The sequence below is a fragment of the Lycorma delicatula genome, chromosome 6 (genome assembly GCF_047948215.1).
Source record: "Lycorma delicatula isolate Av1 chromosome 6, ASM4794821v1, whole genome shotgun sequence".
NCBI lineage: Eukaryota > Metazoa > Arthropoda > Insecta > Hemiptera > Fulgoridae > Lycorma > Lycorma delicatula.
The window spans coordinates 29,922,933-29,947,457 of record NC_134460.1 but is presented as its reverse complement, the minus strand read 5'-3'; the positions used below and the strand labels follow the sequence as shown (position 1 = coordinate 29,947,457).

Sequence of the window (24,525 nt, the reverse complement as noted above, 5' to 3'; positions counted from 1 at the left end):
AATTGATTTCACAAACCACTACAGCTATATAGATACACTCACTTATTATTTTCATTAGTTTAGATATCCATTAAAATATTTCTTTACAATTATTACCAATTCTTTCGGAATATTCTTAACAGAGAATATTCACTATATTTTGAGAAGCCTGTTAAAAAATAATCGTATGGTATAACATGTGGCCTCCTCTATGAATCATGAGACCTTGCCGTTGGTGAGGGGGCTTGAGTGCTCAGGGATACAGAGTAGCTGGACCGAAGGTGCAACCATATCGGAGAGGTATCTGTTGAGAGCCAGACTAAGGAATGATTCCTGAAAGAGGGCAGCAGCTCTTTCAGTAGTTGTTAGGGGCGTGAGTCACAATGACTTAAACGGCCGTATCAACATCACTCAGTCCTATGAGTACTGCGCAGCTGAAAGCAATGGAAAACTACTGCTTTTTTTCCAAGAAAATGTGGCTCTCTGCATTTTCACATAGCAATAATGGAGGCGCCTTCCTTGGTAAAATATTCCGGAGGTAAAATAGTCCCCCGTTCGGATCTCCGGGTGGGGACTACTAAGGAAGGGGTCACCAGAAAAGTAAAAAATAACATTCTACGAGTCGGAGCGTGGAATGTTAGAAGCTTAAAAAAGGTTGGTAGGCTAGAAAATTTAAAAAGGGAAATGGGTAGGACAAATGTGGATATAGTAGGAATTAGTGAGGTTCGGTGGGAAGAGGAAGGCGACTTTTGGTCAGGTGATTTTAGAGTAATTAACTCAGCGTCAAATAATGGGCAGGCAGGAGTAGGTTTCGTGATGAACAAGAAGATAGGGAGGAGAGTGGAGTATTTCAAAACGCATAGCGGTAGAATCATTGTAATAAGGATAAAATCAAAACCTAAACCGACAACGATTGTTAATGTCTATATGCCTACAAGCGCCCATGATGATGATGAGGTAAGAGTGTGTATACGAAGAGACTGATGAAGCAATTAAACACGTAAAAGGAGATAAAAATTTAATAATAGTTGGAGATTGGAATGCAAGCATTGGAAAAGGCAAGGAAGAAAATATAGTGGGTGAATACGGGCTGGGCAAAAGGAATGAAAGAGGGGACCGACTTATAGAGTTTTGCACTAAGTATAATTTAAAAATCATAATAGAAGAATATACACTTGGAAAAAGCCAGGTGATACTGCAAGGTATCAGATAGATTATATCATGGTTAAGCAAAGATTTAGAAATCAACTTGTTGACTGCAAAACTTACCCTGGAGCAGACATTGATAGCGACCATAATTTGGTGATAATGAAATGTAGATTGGGGTCTAAAAACCTGAAGAAAAGGTGTCAGATGAATCGGTGGAATTTAGAGAAGCTTGAGGAAGAGGAGGTAAAGAAGATTTCTGAGGAGGACATCGCAAGAGGTCTGAGTAAAAAAGATAAGGTAGAAAATGTAGAAGAAGAATGGGAGAATGTTAAAAAGGAAATTCTTAAATCAGCAGAAGCGAACTTAGGCGGAATTAAGAGAACTGGTAGAAAACCTTGGGTTTCAGACGATATATTGCAGCTGATGGATGAACGTAGAAAATATAAGAATGCTAGTGATGAAGAAAGTAAAAGGAACTATCGGCAATTAAGAAATGCTATAAACAGGAAGTGCAAACTGGCAAAAGAAGAGTGGATTAAAGAAAAGTGTTCAGAAGTGGAAAGGGAAATGAACATTGGTAAAATAGACGGAGCATACAGGAAAGTTAAGGAAAATGTTAGGGTACATAAATTAAAATCTAATAATGTGTTAAACAAAGATGGTACACCAATATATAATACGAAAGGTAAAGTTGATAGATTGGTGGAATATATTGAAGAGTTATATGGAGGAAATGAATTAGAAAATGGTGTTATAGAGGAAGAAGAGGAAGTTGAGGAGGATGAAATGGGAGAAACAATATAGACGGAATACCTGTAGAATTACTGCGCAGTGCAGGTGAGGAAGCGATTGATAGATTATACAAACTGGTGTGTAATATTTATGAAAAAGGGGAATTTGTGTCAGACTTCAAAAAAAGTGTTATAGTCATGATACCAAAGAAAGCAGGGGCAGATTAATGTGAAGAATACAGAACAATTAGTTTAACTAGTCATGCATCAAAAATCTTAACTAGAATTCTATACAGAAGAATTGAGAGGAGAGTGAAACAAGTGTTAGGAGAAGACCAATTTGGTTTCAGGAAAAGTATAGGGACAAGGGAAGCAATTTTAGGCCTTAGATTAATAGTAGAAGGAAGATTAAAGAAAAACAAACCAACATACTTGGCGTTTATAGCGCTAGAAAAGGCATTCGATAACGTAGACTGGAATAAAATGTTTAGCATTTTAAAAAAATTAGGGTTCAAATACAGAGATAGAAGAACAATTGCTAACATGTACAGGAACCAAACAGTAATAATTAAAGAACATAAGAAAGAAGCCGTAGAAAGGGAGTCTGACAAGGATGTTCCCTATCTCCGTTACTTTTTAATCTTTAGATGGAACTAGCAGTTAATGATTTTAAAGAACAATTTAGATTCGGAGTAACAGTACAAGGTGAAAAGATAAAGATGCTACGATTTGCTGATGATATAGTAATTCTAGCCGAGAGTAAAAAGGATTTAGAAGAAACAATGAACAGCATAGATGAAATCCTACGCAAGAACTATCGCATGAAAATAAACAAGAACAAAACAAAAGTAATGAAATGTAGTAGAAATAACAAAGATAGACCACTGAATGTGAAAATAGGAGGAGAAAAGATTATGGAGGTAGAAAAATTTTGTTATTTGGGAAGTAGAATTACTAAAGATGGACGAAGCAGGAGCGATATAAAATGCCGAATAGCACAAGCAAAACGAGCCTTCAGTAAGAAATATAATTTTTTTGCATCAAAAATTAATTTAAATGTCAGGAAAAGTTTTTTGAAAGTATATGTTTGGAGTGTCGCTTTATATGGAAGTGAAACTTGGACGATCGGAGTATCTGAGAAGAAAAGATTAGAAGCTTTTGAAATGTGGTGCTATAGGAGAATGTTAAAAATCAGATGGGTGGATAAAGTGACAAATGAAGAGGCATTGCGGCAAATAGATGAAGAAAGAGGCATTGCGGCAAATAGATGAAGAAAGAGGCATTGCGGCAAATAGATGAAGAAAGAAGCATTTGGAAAAATATAGTTAAAAGAAGAGACAGACTTATAGGCCATATACTAAGGCATCCTGGAATAGTTGCTTTAATATTGGAAGGACAGGTAGAAGGAAAAAATTGTGTAGGCAGGCCACGTTTGGAATATGTAAAACAAATTGTTAGGGATGTAGGATGTAGAGGGTATACTGAAATGAAATGACTAGCACTAGATACGGAATCTTCAGAGCTGCATCAAACCAGTCGAATGACTGAAGACAAAAAAAAAAAATTTATCATCTTAATATTACACTCCGGATTACATAATGAAGCTAATGTTAAAATTTGGTAGCAACTAATTTAGGTCCTTGAGATTTTTATGCTAACATACAAATACACATTTCCTTTTTATATAATAGAGATATTTAAGGAACTCCATAATATTTTATTTTTAATATTTATTTATACATCATGGGAAATGCTTATTTTATGTTTAATACGCTACGTGCAGGATAATAGGATACCATAGTAATAGATTGGTAGGACTGATTTATAGTTAGTAGAGACAAAAGCATAGACATGAGAGTTATTCTGATACTGAGCTAAAAACAACCTGTGGCAAACAGCTTAATTATCCATGATAACAGTTTCATGAACCAACTCAGCATTTCAAATTGTGTATTTTTTAGCATTATGGACAATCTAGTTCATTATCTGCAAGAGTGAATCAAGATGGAAGGAGGACGCTGAAGCATACAATTTTTAAATTGTAGGTAACAAAACTTCCAAATTTATTCTTCAAATTATGTATGTGTAATGTGAATATCACTGTGTAAAAAAAAAAAACCATTATATTTTCATATGATAGTTCTTTTAGAAGGATCTGTATAAAACATTACAATTCCCAAATAAAAACTGCAAATGAAACTATAAAGTCATAATGGAATAATCTATAGGTCATTTAATTTATAAATAAATAAAATATTTTTCTGATTTAAAAGGAGGCTGGTACTTGGAACACTAATTATTGTAAAAATATCTTAAAATTAGCAGTTTTATTGCATTTTTATCACTAATTCTTTTGTTGACAATAAATTGATACTTCAGTTATCATATTTATTCCCAAACTTCTTTGATGGTAAAAACTGAATGAGGCTTATATCACTGTAAATAAAAAGAAATTAATAATACATGAACCTCTTGAGTTGAAGAGAATTATCCTGTAAATTTCTACGTAGTAATAAAAAATAAAATCCTTTGATGTATACCGCCTGTCAGGACTGTACACTAATTTATGATAAAATATTATAGTATAGGTACATAATGATACTGAAAGAACACACAGCACAATGAAAAAAATTTTTCTTGTCAAAATTTAATACACTAATGACAATTTTCAACATACAATTTTAAAAATACAAGCAAACAAACATGCATGTATATGATATATTAAATAACAAAATAATGGTACACTTAAGAAAAAAATTTCCCCATTCTTAAATTTGTAAACAATAAAGATTTATTGTATTAGCTATTCATTTTACAACAAAGATGAAGGATTCTTATCTAAAACAAAACCAGTACAACTCACCATAGACCATCTCTCCATCTCTGAACAAAACTGCTGCTCCAAGATTGATCAACATTAATTAATTTGACTATAAATTTAATTACAAAAAAAAAAAAAATACTATGTTAATAATATATTTAATAACAACTGATTAACTTGTATTAAGCAGACTACAATTTCATATTCAACCTTCTTAACTATCTATAATATCTCATCCCATTTTTTTTTTAACCACTTTGTGATAATATGCTTTGAACTTAATTTGAGTATGCTTTGAATGTCAGAAGAAAGAGTCTTGCAGCAGCTTTATAGTACCAATCTATTGGAAGTAGAGGCAGTCCAAGATTATGATAGGTATTGTTTTGTAATGGGGCACTGATGCGAGAAGAAAAAAGCCTGAAAATGTACATATAAAATTTTTAACAGATGTTAACATTTTAAAACAGAATTCAGTATATTTTAAATATCTGACAAGGCTACTGGGACAGATTCACTTTGATTTTCTTTATTAAATATTTTAAGAGAAAAAATGATGCAAGTAAAAATTAAAAATGGTTAATTCTAAAAGATTTATAAAAATAAATTTTGATTATAATAAGACATTTCACAGTTTAAAAAATGTTCTCATTTGGTCAGGTAGCAAAAACATGTCAAACTGGTACAGGAAAAAATTAACCAGTCAAATAAAAAATACAGTTTATCTCATTTTGTCCATTTATTGATTATCACTCATTTATTTGATCAATTATTGTCATTTACTATTGCTATTATTTTTATTAAAAATAATAATAACATAAATTTAATTTTTAAGAGAAAAGTCATCAAATTGAGAAAATTAAAGATAAAGTTTAAATAGAAATTTCAAATTAAATTAGAAGTTGACCCACTTACTATAAAATAAGATAAAAGAGTTTTCTAAAAAAAAAAAACAATCTTGTTGCAGGTATCATAAGTCTGACAATGGTGAGTAGTCCTATACCGTATAATACCTATTGCTACTTGATATAAGTTAACAAGAAATACGTCTTAATATTATTTTTAATTGATTTATTGCAATTCAGTATAATATTAACAAAGAAATGAATATTGCTTAAATAGTTAATTAACAATCACAATTTAAATTTAAAATGATAAAAATATAAAAAAAACAATTTAAGTCTTTAAATAAATATTATTAACATTAAAAGAAAACATACATTTTTTCTTACATTTTTTCATAGGGTTATTAAAAAATTTACAAAGGTTAGAAAAATAACTGTAACCCATAAAAATAGTATTTAAAATAGCTTTTTGTTTTACCATCCATTTTGAAAATGAGAGAGAAGTTATTAATATCATTCCCATGATTTTAACCACATGAAAAAGGCCTTCAAGAATTAGGAAGTAAAATTTTCTTTGTGAACAATTACATAAGATGATTTGATAAGAGAAATGATCAAAAGGAAATCAGACTAATTGATTTTATAGTTATGGTATGATTTTAAAGCTGCTGATGCCAGGATGAAGGAAATTGAGTAGAAGTACATAAGTTTCAATATAATTAATTTAAAAAAAAAATCTCAAGTTTCATTAAATCACTGCTAGCACTGCTATGTGCATCTGTCAATAAAGTAACATGTTAGGGTAGTTTTATGAAAAAAAATTAATTATAATTTTAAAAACAAATATTTTGTTAGGAATTATTAGCTGATTCTACAGTAAGATGTGAGGTGCAATTAATACTGCTATAAATTTACAACTATTACTTAAAAAGATCAGCATGCACCCAGAGAAGTAATCAATAATAAAAAGCCTGTAATATCTCTTATTTTTAATAGGCACCCTGGTTCCTTTAAAGTGGGTATGAACATTTTGGGAGTGATTTTATGGATATATATTTTGGTGAGAGTGGATTCAGCAATAACTCTTCAGTTATGCTTACAGAATTTTGCAAAAGTGGAGTGCCTTAAAGTTGATACAACAACTTAAATTTAATGGCTTTACTTTTACTCTTACATAACATGTATTTATGGACATATAAACTCTATAGCGTTCCTAAGTGATCTATAGGAAGTTTAAAATCACCTAAACCACATTATTTTTTTAGAAAATGTTATATTATTGATAATTATATGGTAAATATACATATATGTAATTTAGTAATGACTAAAAATAATATAGAGAAAAGTTATAAATCCAGGACAACTAGTATATTTAGATAATTACTATTTTACTTGTTCTGTCCTTTCACAGTACCCACCATTTTTCCTTATCCTACATCCCTTCTTCCTCATGAACGATTCTGAGGGAGTAGATCTGATCTTGCTAGATCCTCCTTACTGAGGATACTGAGGCTGGTCAAGCTAGTGCATCATTACTACTACTACTACGACTACATTACTACTGACAGAAGGGGTTGCCTGTGGACTAACACAGGGATTCTGTTTCCAGTCAATTGGCTATACAATAAACCAAATTGGCTGAAGTCTCTCATCTGTCAGGTAAAGCCAGACCTCAACAACTTTCATCACAATTCTATCATTTTTTTTTGTAGACCAGTTACATTATTTAAAAATATATATATAATAACATAAAATTAAGTTCTGTAAACCAATACTTTTGGTTAACAATCTGATAATATTGGCAGAGAAGTTTACCACTTCACATAACATAGTGAAACAGACAGTACCTCAAATTCTTAAAATATATTTTTGTAAATAAACAGAAAAGGCTCAGTAAATGTTATTTAACATTTTGATTAAATATGCAATGAATTGATATTTTAAAAATGATTCATATAATCAACTGATTTTAATTATTCTTATTATGCATAAGTCATTAAACAAATCTAATTTTAAAAATGTACAAAATAATATTGATTACTTGAATAGTAAAGGTAGTACAAATAAAACATACAATTAGCAAATATATATAATTGTTTCAATATAATATACGGGAATGTTAATAGAGTATATCTAAAGAAAAATGTTACAACATTATTAAACTACAACTACATTAAACAAATACGAAATAATTTTAATAACAATGCTTAAGCTAGTAAGACTATGTTCTAACAATTTGTGTTCAGTACTGTATACAACTCAGTATCATTGATTTTGGCTGTAGTGAATTCTACAGGGATGGATCAGTTAATCACAGATAAGTCCTGAAAAAGTTAATACACTATTTTTTTATCTGTGATGTCATTATAAGAAAATCAACAGTAAATATTTATAGAATCTTGCTTTAAATCTAATTTTTCACAGAAAATTTTCATAAAGGAAAACTTGAAATTATTTATGTAATCTCACTAGCTACATCAAGTTTCCAGGTTTCTCAAAAAGTAAAAAATGAGACTATACAGTAATTTATTGAAATGAATGGCAGCAGGTAATTATTTATCTGGAAAGAATTAGAGTTAAAAATTTAAGTTGCTAAATCAAGAGTTTTTTTCACACATTCCATCTTTTTTGTATTAACCAAATTTTTATTGAAAGAAAAGATACAAGTGAAGGGCTTTTAAAATTTAAAAGGAAAATTAATCTTTAGCCATAAGTTCTCTCTGTATTCACTGTAACCATGTGTTTTAACCTTAAGTAAACATATCCTGTATAAATTGATAAAAAATACGTTCATAAGTATATAGATATATTATCCATAATATAAAAATATGATCAAAGTAATTGCTTCATTGAAGACCATAATAATACATACTATATCACACAAATATTATTTAAATTAATAATTCCAAAACACATACTTAAATATTTTGTTTTTATATAAATTATACAAAAAATTGTTAACAATAATACAAGTTGGTAATAATTATACATGATCCACTTAAGATGGCCACTACTGGGATCTCAGAAACGATAGGTTTTATGAGAAACTTTAAATGGAGAACCTTCTATGGATTTTTCCCTACATTAAAATACAGTTTTTCCAGTTTTTGAAATCTTTACCCTTTTTTCCAATATGGCAACCAACTTCATTATTTCAAATGGAAGCCTCGTTTTTATTGCATTTTGGGTTGAAAATGGTATTTGTCATTTTTATTTTTGGGTACCTTTACCCAAAACACAGTGGTATTATTTTTACTTATTAGAAAAGAATTGCAGAGTCAATTATAACAGATTTTCAATATAACCACCATTAATAAAAATGAAGGCAGTTGCTTTCCTGAAAAGTCATTCACAGCTTTCACCAAAGTGATGGATGTTGCACAAAATTTTATGTTGTACAATTGTGATGGATTTTGTATAAAATTTTGACTACCTTAGCTGTTACTTCTTCTACTGAAGCATAGCAAGATGTGTACAACCGGTTTTTCATGTATTGCCACAGAAAGTAATCTAACGGGGAAAGGTTTGGACTTTTTGGTGGCTAAGCAATAGCTCCTTGGTTAGCAATCCACCTGTTTTGGAAATGAGCTTTTAAAGATTTCTTTACCTTGACATATTTCTGTACTGGAGTTCAATCTTGTTGGAAATACATTTGCGTTCACAAATCTGAAGGGAAGTCATCAATAGATGGCAAAAGAACATCTTCCAACAACTGATGGTATCTAACTCTTGTAAGATTTCCATTGTAAAAATATAAGGCTAAAATTTGATTGTTGATGATGGCACACCAGCAGTTGATGGAAAATCTCACTTGGCTGTGTCCTTCTATGAAAGTTAAATGTTTGACCAATACTGGTTGTTTTTTCGATTGTGAATTCCATTATTGGAGAAATTGATTACCATTATACCAAATAATATTAAGACAAAAAATTAGGCTGTTTCAACCTGTTCTGGAATCCAGCTACTGAGTCCACACTTTCTTCCTGCATCACAAGCATCATAGTTTGAAGTACTGCAGATTATATGCACATTAACCATGCTTCTGCAACTACATTTGTTATTGAGCCATAAGATATGGGTAGCAATTGTGCTGCTTCCCTCATGAAAGCTGTAGGTATACTTCAAAGAAGCCCAAAATATCAGTCTCAATATTTTCAGTAATAATTCTGTTTTGCCAATGTCGTTTTTTTCAGAAATGACCGACAACTTCATAAATTTCCAACTAATTTTGCAAACAGTTACATTGGATGTTAATCAGCATTGTGAGTATATACATTTCTTGCTAATATTAAATTCCTGTTACTTAAAAAATAGATCTATGGCATATCCACCTTTTCATTATTACAATAAAAATTCAAACAATCAACTGATAAATAAACACTTCAAAAAGAAACTAAAACAAATAAAGGTATTAAAAACTAAAATATGTATTAACTTCTTGACAATTCAAACAACTGATGAATAGATGTGACATTTTAACCATTAATAGTTTGTACTGTTAAATAAGAGAAATTTTTCAAGAATGCAAAAAAGAAACAGCTAATAATTATTATTTATTTTTTACCTAATGTGCATGTTCCAATCTGTTCAACTAGTGAACAAAAGCAACCCCCCCCCCCTAATGAGATGAAAATGATATCTATAACCTACATGTATCTATGAACTATGTAAATGAGCTGATAATTATTTAACATTAAAGTTGTATTTGTTTTTATAAGTTTACAATTGTTTGCTTGTAGCTATAATGACTGTATTTAGAGAAAAATACCCAAACATTAAGATGTCTTAAAAGGGCGAAAATCAAGGGAAGGTTCTCCATTTATTTTCTGAGATCCCAACAGTGGCCATCTTGAGTTGATCACTCTGTATAATACATATATAAATTAAACTAGGTATTTTCATTTGCCAGCCAACGAAAATTTCTTTCATCATTTATTTTTCTCCTTATGTTTGAAATTAGGGGAAAAAATAATGGTACACCCACATCTTTATAAGTAAATCGTAACTGCATTTGCCTGGGATAAGAAAAAACTAAGATAATGGGAAAGATTGCTTGAACATATGCAATAGAATCATGTTTTTAGTATCATTTTTAATTATTGTGTAAAACTTTAAGAACTACATTAACAAATATATTTTTCTATTTAGTATACTTATTAGCTTTCTGGTGTTAAAGATATTAAAAATAAATTGATGACTCATGTAATCAGCACTTATTACAATTCATTTTAATAAAAAAACTGAATTATAGTATACATTCAAAATAAGATTGAAAAATTTATTCACTGGTTTGGTTTGACATACAACAATCAACTACATATAAGCATGAGCAAATGTGGAGTGTGGATTACTATTACACGATATGACAATAAAATTATTAACTTGCTTGAAAAGAATCCTAAATATCACATTCCTAAGTTTTTAATTAAAGCAATATAAGTTATCTGTTATAATTTTATAAAGTAACAGATTTAAATAGTAATGTTGTACATTAACCCTTCCTGACTGATAGATGCATAAATGTGCAAAATCAACCTTTCTCGTCAAATTGGATTTGTTGTTTGAATAGCCTTTTTGATTTAATGCACGCATGGATATACAATATTGTATAATCAATTTAAATACATTGAATTACACCAGTATATCATCACAAATAAAGCTATTCTGAACAATTTCGAAGTTATCAATCTATTACTTAAAATGCGTTGATTCTATTGCTTTTATGTTTTGTTAAAGAAAATATGCTAGTAGAATATGCTTTTATGAGGTGAGCTATTAATAGTTTATAGTTTTTAATTAAAAAATAATTTGGATATCTGTATGATGAAACAAAAATTTATGATATTAAAAAAAAAAATCCACTGTTTCTTCCCCTCCAGGTTACCTACACCAGTGGCCAGGACAAAAAAATTCTGTACCGATGTTTATAAATGCAGTCAAATAATTTTAAATTGAAATAAATAATCAAAAAAGAAATTTTGACAAATTCTTGAATAATTTCTGCTGTATGAAATTCAGGCGTACTGAAACTGCAGTCCCACTATTTTAAATGAAAATTAATTTTTTTTTTTTTCACAAAGATGAGGTACAAAAACTGATAAAACTTACCTCATGTTATTTTCTTTAGTGTTTATAACAATATTAACAGTCTATTTTTTACATACATAATATTGTTAAAAAACTCATCAATTTATATAATTGTTTTCAACCACGGTTAAAATAAATAATATAGATATTTATAAATAATTTAAAAAATCAAGCCTTTCTTTGAGAAATAAGCTTTTCAGATAATTTTATATATGTTGTATACATTATTCTAAGGATTTAGGTAATATAAATAAGTCTCTATATTACTTTCTATAATTACCAAATTAACTACAAAAATTTATTTTAAATCTATTTATGCATGTAAACTTGTAAACATTATTCTTAAAATTCATATATTGATTTATAAATTTTATATCTTTTGATGACTCGTTTACAAAGAATTTATATTTATAATTCAGAGTTACAATCAACTTGAAGTCAGAGTCTCTATACTGTGGAATACACATTCATAATGCATTTGTTCTGTGTGTTTGTTTTTGGATTATAGATCTTATAATTTACAATAACAAAGAAATATTTAAAATATTAATAAAACACTATGTAAAAGAGTAGAATATAAATCACCATAATTAACATTCTAAGAATTAATAATATTTTTACTATAGATTGTCTTAATTAATTAGAAAATAATCTAATTTGTGCTTAAATATATATATATATATAAATGACAACAGATTATAGATCTAAACAACTGAATAGTTTGCAATGAATGTAAATTATCAATACTGACTTCATTGTATAGGTTTTTGTCACTTCTATCAAAAGATGTTAACAATACACATATATTAATTTTAAAAACATGGTATAACCTTTTGTAACATAAATATTACTATTTTGAAAGCAAAGGGACATATTAGTCAGTAAACACAATAAAGAAAATACTTATCCAAAACATTTTTTGTAGAAAATCACTATTTTTAGTGTGAATAAATTTGTTTTTATTTAAAAAATGCTGCTGATAATGTAATAATCTTCTTTATTTTCTGGTTGTATTCTTCCTTTACCTAACTGTGTTTGGTGGCTAAAAAAAGAATTGTATGCAGCATAGATTTATAATTGATGAATATTTTATTTAAATTCATCCATAAAAAAATTTTTAATTTAATTTTAAAGTGTGTATATACTATATATATATATATTTTTTTTTTAATGATGTCAGCACCATGGTGTATATTATTGTTAAAACTGTTTAAAAGAATTCAATAAATACTATATTATTTAACTATTTTATAATTTTTAGTGTTACCAACGTAAATAAAAATTATTTAAAAACTGTTAAGGTGTATTTAATTTGTATTTAAAGTATTTCTATAGAGTGAGTTCAATGTATTGGTTTTGATGGATATGGATATTATTTTATCTACCCTACCAATTTGGCTAAAATTTTGCAAGTAAATAAAATTACTCATAAAATTATAAAAAATATACTTCAAAATAATAACTTTTTGTTGCATAGAAATAAAATGGCAACATTTCAAAATAAAATTCCAGTTTTCAACACTTTAATTACTGGTTGTTATTGTGAATTATCTGTCAAATATGGCAACACAACAATAATTAACAGATATTTAAATGTATTAAAACATTAAAACTGCATTAGATTATTCCACATATTGTTTGTTCTTTCAAAGGTGAATTTGTCACTTTCCAATAGAGTTTTTATTGAACTTCTTCTTCTTCTTCAATATGTTCTTCATAAAGTTCCATTGTGGAAACAATGTAAAACTATAATTAAATAATGAATTACTTGATTACTGGATTAGTCAAGATTATCAAATTTAATTGTTTGTGAATTTTTTTTATGGGGCTGTAGGAAAGAACATGTATAAACTTTCATAATCTAAACAGTGACCATGATTTAAAGAGGCGAAATGAAGAAGACATTTTTTAAATTCTAAGGACATTATCAGTCATTCATATAAAAACACTGAATAGCTGTGATGAGATTTAGTATAAATATTCTTTTTACAGTTATGGGAAATGATAGTGTCTTAGCAATGGTAGTTACTTTGCTAAAAATAATCTCCTTAATTATATAAAACTTGAATTTCATCTTGAAAGGTATTATTTTGCTTGTAGTCAACAAAAAAGGCTGATAATTGATGGTACTTTGAGAGTTCTTTGGGTCCACTTAAAATTTCAGCCAAATTGGTCATAAAATAAAATAGCTACTGTAGATGTAAAGAATTCAACACATTTTTATGAATGTAATATTTTAGATCTTTTTTATGGTAACTACTCAATCGTACTGATTTTGATCATCCAACTTTTTTATCTCTATCTAGTACTTATTTTCGAAAACGCCATTCCCATCTGAGTGCTGTAGAATGATTAGATTGTAATAAATGCAATAAATTTGATTGTTTTTCATTAATATAATTGTTAAAATTAGAATAATACTAAATAATTTCTCTTTTTTTTATTTCAAAGAATCTTGTGAGGTGACATTGGATGAATATGTTATCTTCATAAATAAAAGGACTAATGTTAGAATGTATTTTCAAAGCATGTATAGCAGATGTTCAAAGAAATTTTGTAGCAGAACTGTTATTTATAAAATTAAAACATCAATAGTTATGCACTTTCTGAGAGTAAAACTTTTTAATAACAGTTGAACTTTTTAATAACTGTTTTAACAACAGATATATATATATATATATTAAACTAAAGCTGAACTTTCATAGCATCAAAAATTGTAATTTTTGGTAAATAAAAAATTGTAAAAAACTCTTTTTATGCATATAATGTTACCCTTCTCATTCCTCAAAGGCTACCAATAAAATTACTCAAAAGATTTAATCAAGAAGAACAATACAACAATCTTGTCTTTCAGAAAGCATTTATTTTATTCTGCCTCCTTCATCACATTTTTGAATCCTCAAAAACAAGACATGAATTTTTTTCATATCAAACTTGGTTCTTTACAGTTAAGTAGGTGTAATTTACTTTTTATTTAATTCACTTATAAATATACACTAATATCTAAATATATTATCATACTTATAACATTATTGTAACTCTATTGCTATAGACAATTTCACAACCTAACTATATAAAATAAAACCAAATTTTACGATAATTTTTCATATACATATGATATTACATCCTAAATTAACATTTTATAAACTTGGGTACAAAGAGATTACAGTAATGTCATTCAGAGTATTATAATAAAGACATGTTATAATGAAAATCATAATATAAAATTAAACTTAATAAAAAAGTGTAATGATAACAGAAGACATATATCAATAGTTACATTGGTAAAAATTTATAAAAATAGTTGAAAATCATTTAATCATTGTATCTATTGTGTGTAAGAAAAGTAGATTATTAAAGAGGTAGATTAAAAAGAGAGTAGTTAAGAGAGAAAGTTAAGTAGAGTAGATTAAAAAGAATGTAGGTCTAGATTGTCAAACACATATTACTTATAACTGTTGTAGGAAAAAATGCAATGGATATAATGCGATGAGGAAACAAAAATCTAATGACATTTACACCAAATGCATAGGATATATCCATGCTTATATAATTTGTCAAGCTCTAACCGTTAAATTTGTTTCATCTTATTTCTGCTTCTTATATATCTGAAAAGCACTTTTATATAGGTATTAAAAGATGTTTTATGCATTACTTTACGACAAAAAAAAAATAAAGAGGAATAAATAATATTGGGAATAAGTTGTTAATCATGCAAGCAGGAGTTATTCCATTAGAGCAAGTTGTCTAAGTGTGCTTCCATAGAGTTAATTAATGATCTACCAAGTATACATAACATACAGTATTGAATAACTAATGGAAAAGAGAAATTTAAACAAACATATTCATGAAATTTTTTTTTCATATTTGTGTAACTTACTAATGGATTAACATACTATGGATTTTAAATCCATATTTTATATGGCTTCATTATTGTATTATACGAATTTAATAATATAATTTAACATCTAGAATCAATAATGCATATAATTACTACCTGTAATAATCCTGAAGTTCAGTATTCTTGGAAATTTACCAAGAATTAGGGATATCAATAATTTTTGACTAATAATACTTTTAATTAACATGATTAATATGTAGATCTACTTTATAAATATAAGATATAATATTAATATTTTATCTTATTACGTGAAGCATTAAAAGTAATAAAATGATTTCAACAATTAAAAATAAAAAAAAAACTGAATCAAAATTTGCATCAGCCAATGATGTTGATAATTATTTATTATTTGTTTGGAATTAATATTTATACCACAACAAAGGCGCTATAAAAATTGCCATCAAGAACAATTGATTAAAGGTTATAGTCTGTTATCTTTTGTGTAACTTAATTTGAATGGGATATATTAATTAACTTATTAAAACATGACACCAAATTTTTGTGAAATGAGACAAACTTAAGCATGAACAATTCTGATTTATTTTGTTTCACAATATTCATTTAAAAAACAGAAGAATTTAATTAATAAAATTATTGTACTACATAATATAATAACATTACTAATTTTACATTATATATCTACCAAATTAGTAAATATAGTTGTAAAATGAAAAGTACTGAATTTAAAACTAACATGAATATACAAAGTGATGTTCCATAAAAAAATCTGAAGATATTTATGAGTATTATTGACCAGATGATAATACTTCTTTAGAGGCTAAGGAGGTGTTATAGTTACTAATGGTTAGTCAAAAAAACAGTTTATGTTTGACTGTTGTGTGTTCTTTTTTCTTTATTTTTTTGTTAAGACATTGACTTAGTACATCTTAAGCAGCATATACAGTACACACTGAAGAAAATTTAAAACAACAGAAGATTTGTTTAGTTTTAGTTGACTTTAGTAAACACAACAGTAGAGAAATTCTTTGATTCTGAGAATTTCAGTAATCAGTGCTTTGGTCTTTATATGATGTTAAACAGCATAACCAGTTAATACTGCCCAAACCAAATTTTAATTTTTCATTTTTGACTTTATTAAGCCAGCAATAGCCAAAGGCTAAAAATAAGTCTGCTTGCAGCTATTGCCTTTAAACCAATTTACATCAAAATAATTAGTTATGACATATTTTCCAATGTTATTTAACTGATAATATTTTTATTAATTTACATAAGCCTTATAGATGAATAGATGTTAGGAGTATTGTAATGTAGTATGATTTAATTTATATTCCATATGATGACATTACTGCTTATACAAATAAATTATTGACCTCCACAAATCCCTAAGCATATCATGGCTACATGAAATAATCTGATTATACTTTCAGTGTATATCTTTGCAATAGTTATGAATAGTAAATGTAATTGTTCATAAATTGCCTGTTACTTAGATTAATAAAGTGAAAAACAAAGTATTAATAAAGTACTTCATAAAGTAAGAATTAAAAAATAAATAAATCCAGAACAATGATCATTTTATTTCCTTAAGTTACCTGGACAATAGGTAGTAACCACTCTTCTTCAAAACCTTCAGTTCTTGATGTTGTTTGTTCTCTTCCTTCAAATTTCTCCATTCTGTATTTTTAATCCCTTTTTTGTGGATAGGTAACGTAAGAATTATACATTTGTAATACTGGTTTCTGTAAAGCTAAGGTAATCAGTTCCTGGGCAAGAAGTAGAATACTTTTATCTACTTTTACAGGTAAATCATCCTTTCTGCACACCGAGCAGTTCTCTTTCTCATCCTTTGTCTCTTCTTCTCTATTATCAATTCTGTGGATGTAGGTCTGTCCTGCTAGAGCCTTCATGCTGAGGGTGCTAAACAAGAGTCAGTGCATCCTTATAGTCTAGTAAAAAAATGTGATGATGTATGGTCTCTGTTTCTTGTTAGTGGGTTAATAATAAGGCTCAGCTAAAGCACCTGTTGAATAAAATCAGGCTTCCTTATTACCCCCCCCCAAAAAAAAAAATCTAAGGAAGTAAGACAGCATGTACTTGCATATGTAATTCTATTAATCTTTATTGGCATCCAATAGATTACTGTTAACAGGATCTATATGTAACTAGATAACTATTGTTCTGATGTTCAGTAAACAGTAATTTGGCCTGAAACCTGCCAAGAAATGGTAATGGCTTCTAATCTATTTTAAACCAGCAAAATCTAGAAAACATTATTATACTGAAGTAAACACTACATCATTTTGTAAATGGATTAGTGTTTAGTAATTATCATTTCAATAAAAATTATTAAAGTAACAATTATTAAAAATTATTTCTAAAGTAAAAACAGCATAATTCTTTAAAAAACGTTTATAACCAAGTGTAGTAGTAATAATGTTTCATTGAATTAGGCGCAAGTCTAAAATAAATAACTAAATGTGTGCACTGAAATCAAATCCTAGCAAAAAAATGGCCAAATCATTTCTAATTTCAGTTAACACAGAATCATTTTACTGTTAATACTGTCTATGGAAAAAAAAAAAAAAACTAACTGGCTTGGAAATAAGAAAAAATATATCTACATTACTATCCAAGAACATGGGATACTAATTACTTATGGACACAATTACGACACAATTACTTATGGATCCTACTTACGTAAGTTGTAAGAAATATCCTGAAGATGAGAAGTATATTTTGAAAAAAGAAATTTAAAAAAAATAAGAATTAATCAATAAAAATCTTTTTATTGATTATTTCAATATGGATTTTCCTATATTTTTATCAATTAATTTCACAAATTAAACAGCTTTCAGCAAATTCTGATTGTGATACATATTCATAAGTATTTTCAGTTTCTTGAACTGCTTTTAATCACAAAATTGTAATAGATAATAACTACCCATAACTGAATTCACTGTGTATGGTGAACAAACAACTGCTTGTACTAATGTTTTAGTAGCATGATTTCGATATGAAATTCAATGTTATTATAAATTGTGCAATATACTTTTATGATTATTTGAAATTATTAGATAATATTCAATCCTTTCATTAAACTTAAATGAAGATTAAAAGAAAAACATAATATTTTATATATATGTCTTGAGTAATATATCAAATAATGTTTGTATGATCATTTCATACATCATAATTATATAACAGATATATAAATAAGGAAGTGTGAGATGTGGCACAGAAGAAGTAAAAATAAGAATTATTGAAATAGTTAATGTTTAGCAGTTATCATGAATGCCACGTTTTGTAGTTGTGTTGTTTTGTTGTTATATTATTTTGTGGTGTATTCAATGTTCAATAAATGATTAATAAAATTCCATTATGTTATCCTTAATTTTGGCCATCTTACACATAGGTAGAAAAATGTTGATTTTTGCAACAAACTCAAACACATATAAAATGAAATTTTGTCCAAATCAAATTGGAGCACTTGTAAATGATGAACTGCATCATGATTATATTATTAAGGTGCTAAATGTGCCAGATGAAAGATTACATTAATTACTTGCTTACAGAGGAATTAAGAACATTTTCTGGCTTTGTGAGTTAAATGATTCTACTTCAGAGTTTGGCTTAGGAGAACTATTGTTTACTGAAAATTTTTAATCATTGAGAAGGTAAATTTGGAGGAATATTATGGCAAAAAGTTTATGGATAAAATTAAATACTTAGTTTTAGGTTGGGTAAGGTAAGGAAATTGCATTGTAGTATAGGTGAAGGTGGTATTTGTATAGTAATACAGATCTGTATGTGTAGTATCTAATTTTTAAACTTAGAGAGAGTTGCATGCACTTTTCTATAAAGCTTGTATGCAGGATGGTAATGCCAATGATGTCATTCCGTTGTTTAAGTAAACTACATACTGGGAAGAAAGATTCACACATCCAGTTAGAGGATTTATTTCAGTTTTTAATTGTTTGTTGTGTGTACATTAAGTTAAAAATAAAAATATTTGAAGAATGTTTATTTCTGAATTTTTTCGGAATTACTTAAGTGATTAATAATTAGTATTAATTAAAGTGATGAATAGTGATTGCATTTACTGATAGAAATTAATAACTATTTTTGCTGATAGACTCCTTAGACAGCTTAGAAATTTTTATAAAATTTTGACTACCGGCTCCCTTCTATAAAGCAGACTACAGCTGATAACTGGAAAAATTAATAAAAAATAAAGGTAAGAAAGTTATATTTTGAGTTGATTTTGTCTTTAAGACATTTATTAGGCCTACAAGAGCCAGGAAGACCTACTATTTGGATAAGTCTAGGGTATGTTGTTGGGTGTTAATATATATCTCTGTAATAGAAAATGTACATCTGTTTTAGAAAATTTGTTTACATATATATAATTTTCTATCATGAGATAATAACCAAAGTTTGAATATTCTGTTGAATCAGTGCTTCTGTGTAACTATTGTGGTTATGTTATTGTCTTTTGCATTTTTAATTAAATACTTTAAGTGAGCAAATTTAAGACCATTAATTGATAGATCTACTTGTTGTAATGATAAATGTATTGTTTGCTGGTTCATAGTGATAACAAAAATGAAATCAAAACTATTAATGCAAATTGTTCTCTTATTTTTATTTATGCTTTTCTTATGAAAAATTTTTTTTTCAAATTTCATATTTATTTCAGATGAAATTGAGAGTTTAAAAAATGAAACTGATGCACTAAAAGATTGTATAAAACACAAGTATTTGTGATATTTGAATATTAAAGTTACATTTATAAATATAGTTGTCACTGTAGTTATAATTTACAGATTGTAGTGTTAAAGTTCACTTATGCTTATTATGTGTGTATATTTAATATAATATAAAATAAAAACCATTAAAACAGAGTAATTGGGTAAGTTAAACTTATCTTATTAATTTCCAATAATTAGTTTTTGTGGTATCCCCCATTTTTTTGTTGGTGTTAAATTTTATTTCTATTTTATTATTTAATGAGATGTGCAGACTTTGACTACTATGATTACTTAGCCCGAATGGAAATTTATAGCGTATGAAAAATTCATACCTGACTGGGATTTGAACCAAGGACCTCTGGGTGAAAGGCAGAGATGCTACCACTCATGCCATGGTACATTAAAACTTATTATTTTTATAATTGACATGCTGTTCTGGAAATTATATTTTTCCATTGTTAAAGTTTATTCCAATGCTGGAAAAATTTACATTTCAGAAATATACACAAATACATGTACTTTTACAATATTATTTAAACTTTGACAATGTAAAGATATTATAATTTCCGAAACAGCATGACAGATACTAAAAATAACAAGTTTTAATGTATTAAAATTTAATATAGACTGTAAATGCAGGATACTGTGAAAATTAGTTATTGGAAATTAATACGGTAAGTCTAACTTAACGTATCTAATTGCTGTATTTCGTGGTTTCTATTTTATATATTATTAAATTTTATTAGCACAGTGGTCAAAATGTTACTGAATTATTTGAATATTCAAAAAAATAAAGAAAAGATTTTGATTTTTCTGGTAGTATATTTATGGGTCGATTTTAATATAATTCCTGAAAAAATATATAAACTAAATAACTGTTGTCAACTTGCAATTCTTATCAATTGAAAAAAAAGTAAAAAACTGTGAAATAAAATAATCTTAAAAATAAAAATAAAAACAGACTAAAAAGGAACCTTTTTCAGTAAGTGGGTATCACTTTTTTTCTCAAAGATAACAATAAAAACGTAAATTTTTACATTTATATAACAATAATCAAATAACATTTTTACCGAAAAAGGATTTCCATATTAACAAACAATCTTGTAGTTAGTCTTCTATATTTTTTTATTTCAACTTGTCGATTTTATTCATGGCTCTTCCAAATGTACCTGAGAGAGGTCCAATGTAAGCATTATTGTTTGTAATTATAAATATAATCTAAACAAACTTAACCTACACTCGCTTTGCTTGCTAAACTTGACTAGTGAGCGCAGTTTACGTTTGTTTTGATTATATTTATAATTTCTATGCAACTATCTCCAAATACCCACTGGCTTAAAGGGAAAAAAAGTGGTACACGTATACCAAAAAATGTCTGTAAAAAGTTACAAATAATTATATTTTTATTTAACTCAAGTAAAAGTATCTACAAGAAGTAAAGTATCTACAAATAACTATTTTTGAAGTTGATGCCAGCCAACAGATGTTAAACATAAACTTATGAAAAGTTAATATCTCAACCGACCAGGAGCTGAAGGGTTAAACAGGATTCCCACATGTAAAATGGGATCTACGAAACAAGAGATAGCATCTCACAATCATACCTCATCTTGAGTTTGCTAGGGCATATATACTTGCTGATAATATATGTAGCTAGACGTCTATAAAGTATTCTTATATTTATGTAGATCTCATTTTATTGTAGTAAAACTTCTATTACCAATTTTTTGTTATTATTAATTTTTTGTTGTTTGACGTAGGACTTGTATTATAAACATCATAGTTTTTTTAACATGTGTTGGCTGGCACCAACTTCAAAAATAGTTATTTGTAATAAATACTTTCACTTTAAAATGATTACTTTTATTTTAATAGTTTAGTACTTGATAAATAAATATATAATTATTTGTAACTTTTTAGTACTATTATTTTTTGAAGTAGGTTTTTATTTTTTAGATTATTTTATTTTACAATTTATATATATATATATTGCATTTAATATATTATAACTATAATATATTATACTTCATATATATTATTGTATAATTCAAATATGGGTAGAACTACTAAATAGGCTGCTTAAATGAGACAAGAGACATTTAAAGGAAAAGTTACAGAGAAAGAGATGATTGTTTAATAAAAAATAGAGAAAGAAATGCTGTGAATATTTCCACAGAGACTACTACACAATGAGAATGTAGACCCTCACAAATAAGAATGTACAACAGTTGAGTCTTATGAAAGACTCCATAAGACTTTCATGTCTTATGGAAAGTCTAGAGAGTCATAGTCATCATGTCAGTTAATACACAAACATTTGTCAAACAAAAAGCAAGAGCAATGTTCTTACCGCCTTGGCTTGATATACGAGGAAGGAGAATTACCAGAAGCTGTATTCATAAAATTTAATGATGGGACTATTGGTCTTAGAATGAAAGATGTTGATGGTTGTGTAACCATTTCACCAGTTTGTACAACATTTCAAGTGACAAAGGGATACAGAGATGTTGAGCGCAGAATGCTACCTCTAGTATTAAGCTGGGTTGCAAAATGTTCACAAACTGCAGAGTACAACTCTTAATAGGGAGTGATAGACCTTGGCAAGAAAAATTTTGCCAAGAGGCAGATTTATGTCACTCTTAGTAAGAGTTAAAACTTTAGAGGGCATTGCCTCATCTGATTTGGATCCAAATATGTTATTAAACAGACCACATGATGAGAAAGCTCTGATAGAAATGATGAGGTTACATAATTTATTATTCAATTTATAGGTTTTATTATTGCGAGTAGACATAAAGTTTGTGAGTATCTGGTTAAAAAAAAAGTGTTTATAATAACTACTGATTATTATTTATTGCAAAATTATATTTAATTGTTTCATACCGGGTGATGTCAGTTGGGAGTTTGTTGTAAATATAAATATTTATATTATAATTTTGCAATTAGGGAAAATACATTTTTTCACCATTTTATATAAATATTAAATGTAGGTTTAATATTTAAGTTAAATTTAAATGTAGGTTATAATATGTAGCCAAGAAATAAAAATAGAAAAACAGAAAAAAGAAATGCCATGAATATTTCCTCAGACTAAACGATGATAATATAGACTGTTATTAATATCCTAGTCATACAGGGAACAGAGAACAATACTGTACTGGTGCAAGTGGTCAGCGACTAATGTGTCGCTGACACACTTAGTGGTTCAGTTTTTTTGGTATTTTTCCTAAAATTATTATTGGATTTGGTTAAAATTTATATGGGCAGTGCGAAAGTATACTCTTTTACTAATGTTGGAGATACTGCACAACATACATAAAAAAAAAAAATACAATGAATTGATAACCTCCGCCTTTTTTGAAGTCTGTTAATAAATCTATTAGGCTAATCAGTAACAGCTGAATTGTGATAGACATCTTATACAGATACTGATATCTTAATTTGTAACACTGACGGCCAAATAAGTGATCATCAATTATTACTTATTAAAACTAAAATAAGAACAAAATAGGGGATGATTGGAAACATATTGAATTATTTAGTTAATAAAGATTTAAAAAAAATACATATATGAATATCTAAGTCAGGCAGTGAAAATCTGGTTAATGTAGGATAAACATTTTGAATCTGCAACTGGTAAAGAATGAAACAATGTTGAATGTTGTAGTAATCAAAAGCTGCTTACACTGCGGACTAAAAAAAAGGAAAATCATTTCCTTTTTTAGGAATGATGAAGTTCAGACTGCATTAGATAAGAAATTAAATGCGAGTATAAATTTTAAATAATAAATCATAGCATAGTAAATTAGTAATCAGTAGTAAAAGTTGCACAATTTATTATCAGGAATGTTTAAAAAACATACTGTGAACAGAAAATTATGTCTTGTCAAAAAAATACTAAACTGATTTGGAATACAATAATATAAATAATTGGTAAAGATACCAGATGAAATTGAGATAATTGACTAAAACAATTAACAATAGACAAGAACAAATAAATTTTATGAAAACAATATAACAAACACAGTGAATTCAGCAGCATATACTACAGAAGACAAATATCCAGCATAAGGTGATACCGATGAATTGTAAACTACTCTACAATTTTAGATAAGGAAGCTCTGAAAAAAGCTACTATCTTCACACAAGTCTCCTTTCCTAATAGTTAAATGTTATCCTATGCATACCTTAAATTTTATTCCATGCATTGAAGGCATGCAAAATCAAAAGTAATCACCTGAAAGTATGGAATCCATAACGATTTACTTCTAAGAGTACTTTCATAGAATTTCAATGCATCTTTAGT

General features: G+C 27.8%; 1 protein-coding gene across 2 annotated transcripts in view; it reads right to left on the bottom strand.

Moving 5' to 3' along the window:
* Window positions 1-4,496: 4,496 nt before the first annotated feature.
* The window catches only part of LOC142326803 (cGMP-dependent 3',5'-cyclic phosphodiesterase-like), a 190,089-nt gene continuing 170,060 nt past the window's right edge, over window positions 4,497-24,525 (bottom strand). The window contains exons 17-18 of one of the 2 annotated variants that reach the window (XR_012756865.1): window positions 17,064-17,388; window positions 4,497-5,097 (exon numbers count right to left, since the gene is read on the bottom strand). The gene's annotated coding sequence lies outside the window, so the exon portion shown is untranslated. Of the gene's footprint in view, window positions 5,098-14,768; window positions 17,389-24,525 lie in introns of those variants that run through there. The other variant, XR_012756864.1, reaches the window with a different exon arrangement.